Source organism: Acipenser ruthenus, chromosome 5 (genome assembly GCF_902713425.1).
Source record: "Acipenser ruthenus chromosome 5, fAciRut3.2 maternal haplotype, whole genome shotgun sequence".
Taxonomy (NCBI): domain Eukaryota; kingdom Metazoa; phylum Chordata; class Actinopteri; order Acipenseriformes; family Acipenseridae; genus Acipenser; species Acipenser ruthenus.
The window spans coordinates 31,560,298-31,571,859 of record NC_081193.1 but is presented as its reverse complement, the minus strand read 5'-3'; positions in this window follow the sequence as shown (position 1 = coordinate 31,571,859).

Below are 11,562 nucleotides of genomic sequence, written 5' to 3'. Positions count from 1 at the left end.
TGTCTCCAAACCTTGCAGAGCAGCACATTGAAGCGCTTGAAAACACAGCACAACATTCCCTAATAACACTTGCAATGCATTATGACTTCAAAGGTATGACTTTAAGTCTATGATATTATTATTTATTGATTTTATTTTGTTTTATTTCTTTGATCACCAACTGCCACGACAACACACTCGTTTTTTTTATGCAGTACTCCTGACGAACTTCACCCATTGCCCGCATCGTACCGGCTCTTAAGGTAGCTTGTGTTGGAGCAGCAGGACAAGCTCGCCATCCCGCCCGCTGCTTTCCTGCATTATTGCTCACGAAAACACAACGCAACGAAAACACAACGCACCCAGGGGAGAGATACCATGGTAAATAGGTAACCTATTTACCATGGTATCCCTCCCCTGCGGCGGCTGCTCTTGATCTCCGGCTGCTCATGATCTCCGTGAACGCACCCGCTGTCTCCAAACCTTGCAGAGCAGCACATTGAAGCGCTTGAAAACACAGCACAACATTCCCTAATAACACTTGCAATGCATTATGACTTCAAAGGTATGACTTTAAGTCTATGACATTATTATTTATTGATTTTATTTTGTTTTATTTCTTTGATCACCAACTGCCACGACAACACACTCGTTTTTTTATGCAGTACTCCTGACGAACTTCACCCATTGCCCGCATCGTACCGGCTCTTAAGGTAGCTTGTGTTGGAGCAGCAGGACAAGCTCGCCATCCCGCCCGCTGCTTTCCTGCATTATTGCTCACGAAAACACAACGCACCCATGGTAAATAGGTAACCTATTTACCATGGTATCCCTCCCCTGCGGCGGCTGCTCTTGATCTCCGGCTGCTCATGATCTCCGTGAACGCACCCGCTGTCTCCAAACCTTGCAGAGCAGCACATTGAAGCGCTTGAAAACACAGCACAACATTCCCTAATAACACTTGCAATGTGTTATGACTTCAAAGGTATGACTTTAAGTCTATGACATTATTATTTATTGATTTTATTTTGTTTTATTTCTTTGATCACCAACTGCCACGACAACACACTCGTTTTTTTATGCAGTACTCCTGACGAACTTCACCCATTGCCCGCATCGTACCGGCTCTTAAGGTAGCTTGTGTTGGAGCAGCAGGACAAGCTCGCCATCCCGCCCGCTGCTTTCCTGCATTATTGCTCACGAAAACACAACGCACCCAGGGGAGAGATACCATGGTAAATAGGTAACCTATAGGTAACCTATTTACCATGGTATCCCTCCCCTGCGGCGGCTGCTCTTGATCTCCGGCTGCTCATGATCTCCGTGAACGCACCCGCTGTCTCCAAACCTTGCAGAGCAGCACATTGAAGCGCTTGAAAACACAGCACAACATTCCCTAATAACACTTGCAATGCGTTATGACTTCAAAGGTATGACTTTAAGTCTATGACATTATTATTTATTGATTTTATTTTGTTTTATTTCTTTGATCACCAACTGCCACGACAACACACTCGTTTTTTTTATGCAGTACTCCTGACGAACTTCACCCATTGCCCGCATCGTACCGGCTCTTAAGGTAGCTTGTGTTGGAGCAGCAGGACAAGCTCGCCATCCCGCCCGCTGCTTTCCTGCATTATTGCTCACGAAAACACAACGCACCCAGGGGAGAGATACCATGGTAAATAGGTAACCTATTTACCATGGTATCCCTCCCCTGCGGCGGCTGCTCTTGATCTCCGGCTGCTCATGATCTCCGTGAACGCACCCGCTGTCTCCAAACCTTGCAGAGCAGCACATTGAAGCGCTTGAAAACACAGCACAACATTCCCTAATAACACTTGCAATGCATTATGACTTCAAAGGTATGACTTTAAGTCTATGACATTATTATTTATTTATTTTATTTTGTTTTATTTCTTTGATCACCAACTGCCACGACAACACACTCGTTTTTTTTATGCAGTACTCCTGACGAACTTCACCCATTGCCCGCATCATACCGGCTCTTAAGGTAGCTTGTGTTGGAGCAGCAGGACAAGCTCGCCATCCCGCCCGCTGCTTTCCTGCATTATTGCTCACGAAAACACAACGCACCCAGGGGAGAGATACCATGGTAAATAGGTAACCTATTTACCATGGTATCCCTCCCCTGCGGCGGCTGCTCTTGATCTCCGGCTGCTCATGATCTCCGTGAACGCACCCGCTGTCTCCAAACCTTGCAGAGCAGCACATTGAAGCGCTTGAAAACACAGCACAACATTCCCTAATAACACTTGCAATGCATTATGACTTCAAGGGTATGACTTTAAGTCTATGACATTATTATTTATTGATTTTATTTTGTTTTATTTCTTTGATCACCAACTGCCACGACAACACACTCGTTTTTTTATGCAGTACTCCTGACGAACTTCACCCATTGCCCGCATCGTACCGGCTCTTAAGGTAGCTTGTGTTGGAGCAGCAGGACAAGCTCGCCATCCCGCCCGCTGCTTTCCTGCATTATTGCTCACGAAAACACAACGCACCCAGGGGAGAGATACCATGGTAAATAGGTAACCTATTTACCATGGTATCCCTCCCCTGCGGCGGCTGCTCTTGATCTCCGGCTGCTCATGATCTCCGTGAACGCACCCGCTGTCTCCAAACCTTGCAGAGCAGCACATTGAAGCGCTTGAAAACACAGCACAACATTCCCTAATAACACTTGCAATGCATTATGACTTCAAAGGTATGACTTTAAGTCTATGACATTATTATTTATTGATTTTATTTTGTTTTATTTCTTTGATCACCAACTGCCACGACAACACACTCGTTTTTTTTACGCAGTACTCCTGACGAACTTCACCCATTGCCCGCATCGTACCGGCTCTTAAGGTAGCTTGTGTTGGAGCAGCAGGACAAGCTCGCCATCCCGCCCGCTGCTTTCCTGCATTATTGCTCACGAAAACACAACGCACCCAGGGGAGAGATACCATGGTAAATAGGTAACCTATTTACCATGGTATCCCTCCCCTGCGGCGGCTGCTCTTGATCTCCGGCTGCTCATGATCTCCGTGAACGCACCCGCTGTCTCCAAACCTTGCAGAGCAGCACATTGAAGCGCTTGAAAACACAGCACAACATTCCCTAATAACACTTGCAATGCGTTATGACTTCAAAGGTATGACTTTAAGTCTATGACATTATTATTTATTGATTTTATTTTGTTTTATTTCTTTGATCACCAACTGCCACGACAACACACTCGTTTTTTTTATGCAGTACTCCTGACGAACTTCACCCATTGCCCGCATCGTACCGGCTCTTAAGGTAGCTTGTGTTGGAGCAGCAGGACAAGCTCGCCATCCCGCCCGCTGCTTTCCTGCATTATTGCTCACGAAAACACAACGCACCCAGGGGAGAGATACCATGGTAAATAGGTAACCTATTTACCATGGTATCCCTCCCCTGCGGCGGCTGCTCTTGATCTCCGGCTGCTCATGATCTCCGTGAACGCACCCGCTGTCTCCAAACCTTGCAGAGCAGCACATTGAAGCGCTTGAAAACACAGCACAACATTCCCTAATAACACTTGCAATGCATTATGACTTCAAAGGTATGACTTTAAGTCTATGACATTATTATTTATTGATTTTATTTTGTTTTATTTCTTTGATCACCAACTGCCACGACAACACACTCGTTTTTTTATGCAGTACTCCTGACGAACTTCACCCATTGCCCGCATCGTACCGGCTCTTAAGGTAGCTTGTGTTGGAGCAGCAGGACAAGCTCGCCATCCCGCCCGCTGCTTTCCTGCATTATTGCTCACGAAAACACAACGCACCCAGGGGAGAGATACCATGGTAAATAGGTAACCTATTTACCATGGTATCCCTCCCCTGCGGCGGCTGCTCTTGATCTCCGGCTGCTCATGATCTCCGTGAACGCACCCGCTGTCTCCAAACCTTGCAGAGCAGCACATTGAAGCGCTTGAAAACACAGCACAACATTCCCTAATAACACTTGCAATGCATTATGACTTCAAAGGTATGACTTTAAGTCTATGACATTATTATTTATTTATTTTATTTTGTTTTATTTCTTTGATCACCAACTGCCACGACAACACACTCGTTTTTTTTATGCAGTACTCCTGACGAACTTCACCCATTGCCCGCATCATACCGGCTCTTAAGGTAGCTTGTGTTGGAGCAGCAGGACAAGCTCGCCATCCCGCCCGCTGCTTTCCTGCATTATTGCTCACGAAAACACAACGCACCCAGGGGAGAGATACCATGGTAAATAGGTAACCTATTTACCATGGTATCCCTCCCCTGCGGCGGCTGCTCTTGATCTCCGGCTGCTCATGATCTCCGTGAACGCACCCGCTGTCTCCAAACCTTGCAGAGCAGCACATTGAAGCGCTTGAAAACACAGCACAACATTCCCTAATAACACTTGCAATGCATTATGACTTCAAAGGTATGACTTTAAGTCTATGACATTATTATTTATTGATTTTATTTTGTTTTATTTCTTTGATCACCAACTGCCACGACAACACACTCGTTTTTTTATGCAGTACTCCTGACGAACATCACCCATTGCCCGCATCGTACCGGCTCTTAAGGTACATTGTGTTGGAGCAGCAGGACAAGCTCGCCATCCCGCCCGCTGCTTTCCTGCATTATTGCTCACGAAAACACAACGCACCCAGGGGAGAGATACCATGGTAAATAGGTAACCTATTTACCATGGTATCCCTCCCCTGCGGCGGCTGCTCTTGATCTCCGGCTGCTCATGATCTCCGTGAACGCACCCGCTGTCTCCAAACCTTGCAGAGCAGCACATTGAAGCGCTTGAAAACACAGCACAACATTCCCTAATAACACTTGCAATGCATTATGACTTCAAAGGTATGAATTTAAGTCTATGACATTATTATTTATTGATTTTATTTTGTTTTATTTCTTTGATCACCAACTGCCACGACAACACACTCGTTTTTTTATGCAGTACTCCTGACGAACATCACCCATTGCCCGCATCGTACCGGCTCTTAAGGTACATTGTGTTGGAGCAGCAGGACAAGCTCGCCATCCCGCCCGCTGCTTTCCTGCATTATTGCTCACGAAAACACAACGCACCCAGGGGAGAGATACCATGGTAAATAGGTAACCTATTTACCATGGTATCCCTCCCCTGCGGCGGCTGCTCTTGATCTCCGGCTGCTCATGATCTCCGTGAACGCACCCGCTGTCTCCAAACCTTGCAGAGCAGCACATTGAAGCGCTTGAAAACACAGCACAACATTCCCTAATAACACTTGCAATGCATTATGACTTCAAGGGTATTACTTTAAGTCTATGACATTATTATTTATTGATTTTATTTTGTTTTATTTCTTTGATCACCAACTGCCACGACAACACACTCGTTTTTTTATGCAGTACTCCTGACGAACTTCACCCATTGCCCGCATCGTACCGGCTCTTAAGGTAGCTTGTGTTGGAGCAGCAGGACAAGCTCGCCATCCCGCCCGCTGCTTTCCTGCATTATTGCTCACGAAAACACAACGCACCCAGGGGAGAGATACCATGGTAAATAGATAACCTATTTAGATAACCTATTTACCATGGTATCCCTCCCCTGCGGCGGCTGCTCTTGATCTCCGGCTGCTCATGATCTCCGTGAACGCACCCGCTGTCTCCAAACCTTGCAGAGCAGCACATTGAAGCGCTTGAAAACACAGCACAACATTCCCTAATAACACTTGCAATGCATTATGACTTCAAAGGTATGACTTTAAGTCTATGACATTATTATTTATTTATTTTATTTTGTTTTATTTCTTTGATCACCAACTGCCACGACAACACACTCGTTTTTTTTATGCAGTACTCCTGACGAACTTCACCCATTGCCCGCATCGTACCGGCTCTTAAGGTAGCTTGTGTTGGAGCAGCAGGACAAGCTCGCCATCCCGCCCGCTGCTTTCCTGCATTATTGCTCACGAAAACACAACGCACCCAGGGGAGAGATACCATGGTAAATAGGTAACCTATTTACCATGGTATCCCTCCCCTGCGGCGGCTGCTCTTGATCTCCGGCTGCTCATGATCTCCGTGAACGCACCCGCTGTCTCCAAACCTTGCAGAGCAGCACATTGAAGCGCTTGAAAACACAGCACAACATTCCCTAATAACACTTGCAATGCGTTATGACTTCAAAGGTATGACTTTAAGTCTATGACATTATTATTTATTGATTTTATTTTGTTTTATTTCTTTGATCACCAACTGCCACGACAACACACTCGTTTTTTTTATGCAGTACTCCTGACGAACTTCACCCATTGCCCGCATCGTACCGGCTCTTAAGGTAGCTTGTGTTGGAGCAGCAGGACAAGCTCGCCATCCCGCCCGCTGCTTTCCTGCATTATTGCTCACGAAAACACAACGCACCCAGGGGAGAGATACCATGGTAAATAGGTAACCTATTTACCATGGTATCCCTCCCCTGCGGCGGCTGCTCTTGATCTCCGGCTGCTCATGATCTCCGTGAACGCACCCGCTGTCTCCAAACCTTGCAGAGCAGCACATTGAAGCGCTTGAAAACACAGCACAACATTCCCTAATAACACTTGCAATGCATTATGACTTCAAAGGTATGACTTTAAGTCTATGACATTATTATTTATTGATTTTATTTTGTTTTATTTCTTTGATCACCAACTGCCACGACAACACACTCGTTTTTTTATGCAGTACTCCTGACGAACTTCACCCATTGCCCGCATCGTACCGGCTCTTTAGGTAGCTTGTGTTGGAGCAGCAGGACAAGCTCGCCATCCCGCCCGCTGCTTTCCTGCATTATTGCTCACGAAAACACAACGCACCCAGGGGAGAGATACCATGGTAAATAGATAACCTATTTACCATGGTATCCCTCCCCTGCGGCGGCTGCTCTTGATCTCCGGCTGCTCATGATCTCCGTGAACGCACCCGCTGTCTCCAAACCTTGCAGAGCAGCACATTGAAGCGCTTGAAAACACAGCACAACATTCCCTAATAACACTTGCAATGCATTATGACTTCAAAGGTATGACTTTAAGTCTATGACATTATTATTTATTTATTTTATTTTGTTTTATTTCTTTGATCACCAACTGCCACGACAACACACTCGTTTTTTTTATGCAGTACTCCTGACGAACTTCACCCATTGCCCGCATCGTACCGGCTCTTAAGGTAGCTTGTGTTGGAGCAGCAGGACAAGCTCGCCATCCCGCCCGCTGCTTTCCTGCATTATTGCTCACGAAAACACAACGCACCCAGGGGAGAGATACCATGGTAAATAGGTAACCTATTTACCATGGTATCCCTCCCCTGCGGCGGCTGCTCTTGATCTCCGGCTGCTCATGATCTCCGTGAACGCACCCGCTGTCTCCAAACCTTGCAGAGCAGCACATTGAAGCGCTTGAAAACACAGCACAACATTCCCTAATAACACTTGCAATGCATTATGACTTCAAAGGTATGACTTTAAGTCTATGACATTATTATTTATTGATTTTATTTTGTTTTATTTCTTTGATCACCAACTGCCACGACAACACACTCGTTTTTTTTACGCAGTACTCCTGACGAACTTCACCCATTGCCCGCATCGTACCGGCTCTTAAGGTAGCTTGTGTTGGAGCAGCAGGACAAGCTCGCCATCCCGCCCACTGCTTTCCTGCATTATTGCTCACGAAAACACAACGCACCCAGGGGAGAGATACCATGGTAAATAGGTAACCTATTTACCATGGTATCCCTCCCCTGCGGCGGCTGCTCTTGATCTCCGGCTGCTCATGATCTCCGTGAACGCACCCGCTGTCTCCAAACCTTGCATAGCAGCACATTGAAGCGCTTGAAAACACAGCACAACATTCCCTAATAACACTTGCAATGCATTATGACTTCAAAGGTATGACTTTAAGTCTATGCCATTATTATTTATTGATTTTATTTTGTTTTATTTCTTTGATCACCAACTGCCACGACAACACACTCGTTTTTTTTACGCAGTACTCCTGACGAACTTCACCCATTGCCCGCATCTTACCGGCTCTTAAGGTAGCTTGTGTTGGAGCAGCAGGACAAGCTCGCCATCCCGCCCGCTGCTTTCCTGCATTATTGCTCACGAAAACACAACGCACCCAGGGGAGAGATACCATGGTAAATAGGTAACCTATTTACCATGGTATCCCTCCCCTGCGGCGGCTGCTCTTGATCTCCGGCTGCTCATGATCTCCGTGAACGCACCCGCTGTCTCCAAACCTTGCAGAGCAGCACATTGAAGCGCTTGAAAACACAGCACAACATTCCCTAATAACACTTGCAATGCATTATGACTTCAAAGGTATGACTTTAAGTCTATGACATTATTATTTATTGATTTTATTTTGTTTTATTTCTTTGATCACCAACTGCCACGACAACACACTCGTTTTTTTATGCAGTACTCCTGACGAACTTCAACCATTGCCCGCATCGTACCGGCTCTTAAGGTAGCTTGTGTTGGAGCAGCAGGACAAGCTCGCCATCCCGCCCGCTGCTTTCCTGCATTATTGCTCACGAAAACACAACGCACCCAGGGGAGAGATACCATGGTAAATAGGTTACCTATTTACCATGGTATCCCTCCCCTGCGGCGGCTGCTCTTGATCTCCGGCTGCTCATGATCTCCGTGAACGCACCCGCTGTCTCCAAACCTTGCAGAGCAGCACATTGAAGCGCTTGAAAACACAGCACAACATTCCCTAATAACACTTGCAATGCATTATGACTTCAAGGGTATGACTTTAAGTCTATGACATTATTATTTATTGATTTTATTTTGTTTTATTTCTTTGATCACCAACTGCCACGACAACACACTCGTTTTTTTTACGCAGTACTCCTGACGAACTTCACCCATTGCCCGCATCGTACCGGCTCTTAAGGTAGCTTGTGTTGGAGCAGCAGGACAAGCTCGCCATCCCGCCCGCTGCTTTCCTGCATTATTGCTCACGAAAACACAACGCACCCAGGGGAGAGATACCATGGTAAATAGGTAACCTATTTACCATGGTATCCCTCCCCTGCGGCGGCTGCTCTTGATCTCCGGCTGCTCATGATCTCCGTGAACGCACCCGCTGTCTCCAAACCTTGCAGAGCAGCACATTGAAGCGCTTGAAAACACAGCACAACATTCCCTAATAACACTTGCAATGCATTATGACTTCAAAGGTATGACTTTAAGTCTATGACATTATTATTTATTGATTTTATTTTGTTTTATTTCTTTGATCACCAACTGCCACGACAACACACTCGTTTTTTTATGCAGTACTCCTGACGAACTTCACCCATTGCCCGCATCGTACCGGCTCTTAAGGTAGCTTGTGTTGGAGCAGCAGGACAAGCTCGCCATCCCGCCCGCTGCTTTCCTGCATTATTGCTCACGAAAACACAACGCACCCAGGGGAGAGATACCATGGTAAATAGGTAACCTATTTACCATGGTATCCCTCCCCTGCGGCGGCTGCTCTTGATCTCCGGCTGCTCATGATCTCCGTGAACGCACCCGCTGTCTCCAAACCTTGCAGAGCAGTACATTGAAGCGCTTGAAAACACAGCACAAAATTCCCTAATAACACTTGCAATGCATTATGACTTCAAAGGTATGACTTTAAGTCTATGACATTATTATTTATTTATTTTATTTTGTTTTATTTCTTTGATCACCAACTGCCACGACAACACACTCGTTTTTTTTATGCAGTACTCCTGACGAACTTCACCCATTGCCCGCATCGTACCGGCTCTTAAGGTAGCTTGTGTTGGAGCAGCAGGACAAGCTCGCCATCCCGCCCGCTGCTTTCCTGCATTATTGCTCACGAAAACACAACGCACCCAGGGGAGAGATACCATGGTAAATAGGTAACCTATTTACCATGGTATCCCTCCCCTGCGGCGGCTGCTCTTGATCTCCGGCTGCTCATGATCTCCGTGAACGCACCCGCTGTCTCCAAACCTTGCAGAGCAGCACATTGAAGCGCTTGAAAACACAGCACAACATTCCCTAATAACACTTGCAATGCGTTATGACTTCAAAGGTATGACTTTAAGTCTATGACATTATTATTTATTGATTTTATTTTGTTTTATTTCTTTGATCACCAACTGCCACGACAACACACTCGTTTTTTTTTATGCAGTACTCCTGACGAACTTCACCCATTGCCCGCATCATACCGGCTCTTAAGGTAGCTTGTGTTGGAGCAGCAGGACAAGCTCGCCATCCCGCCCGCTGCTTTCCTGCATTATTGCTCACGAAAACACAACGCACCCAGGGGAGAGATACCATGGTAAATAGGTAACCTATTTACCATGGTATCCCTCCCCTGCGGCGGCTGCTCTTGATCTCCGGCTGCTCATGATCTCCGTGAACGCACCCGCTGTCTCCAAACCTTGCAGAGCAGCACATTGAAGCGCTTGAAAACACAGCACAACATTCCCTAATAACACTTGCAATGCATTATGACTTCAGAGGTATGACTTTAAGTCTATGACATTATTATTTATTGATTTTATTTGGTTTTATTTCTTTGATCACCAACTGCCACGACAACACACTCGTTTTTTTTTATGCAGTACTCCTGACGAACTTCACCCATTGCCCGCATCGTACCCGCTCTTAAGGTAGCTTGTGTTGGAGCAGCAGGACAAGCTCGCCATCCCGCCCGCTGCTTTCCTGCATTATTGCTCACGAAAACACAACGCACCCAGGGGAGAGATACCATGGTAAATAGGTAACCTATTTACCATGGTATCCCTCCCCTGCGGCGGCTGCTCTTGATCTCCGGCTGCTCATGATCTCCGTGAACGCACCCGCTGTCTCCAAACCTTGCAGAGCAGCACATTGAAGCGCTTGAAAACACAGCACAACATTCCCTAATAACACTTGCAATGCATTATGACTTCAAGGGTATGACTTTAAGTCTATGACATTATTATTTATTGATTTTATTTTGTTTTATTTCTTTGATCACCAACTGCCACGACAACACACTCGTTTTTTTATGCAGTACTCCTGACGAACTTCACCCATTGCCCGCATCGTACCGGCTCTTAAGGTAGCTTGTGTTGGAGCAGCAGGACAAGCTCGCCATCCCGCCCGCTGCTTTCCTGCATTATTGCTCACGAAAACACAACGCACCCAGGGGAGAGATACCATGGTAAATAGGTAACCTATTTACCATGGTATCCCTCCCCTGCGGCGGCTGCTCTTGATCTCCGGCTGCTCATGATCTCCGTGAACGCACCCGCTGTCTCCAAACCTTGCAGAGCAGCACATTGAAGCGCTTGAAAACACAGCACAACATTCCCTAATAACACTTGCAATGCATTATGACTTCAAAGGTATGACTTTAAGTCTATGACATTATTATTTATTGATTTTATTTTGTTTTATTTCTTTGATCACCAACTGCCACGACAACACACTCGTTTTTTTTTATGCAGTACTCCTGACGAACTTCACCCATTGCCCGCATCGTACCGG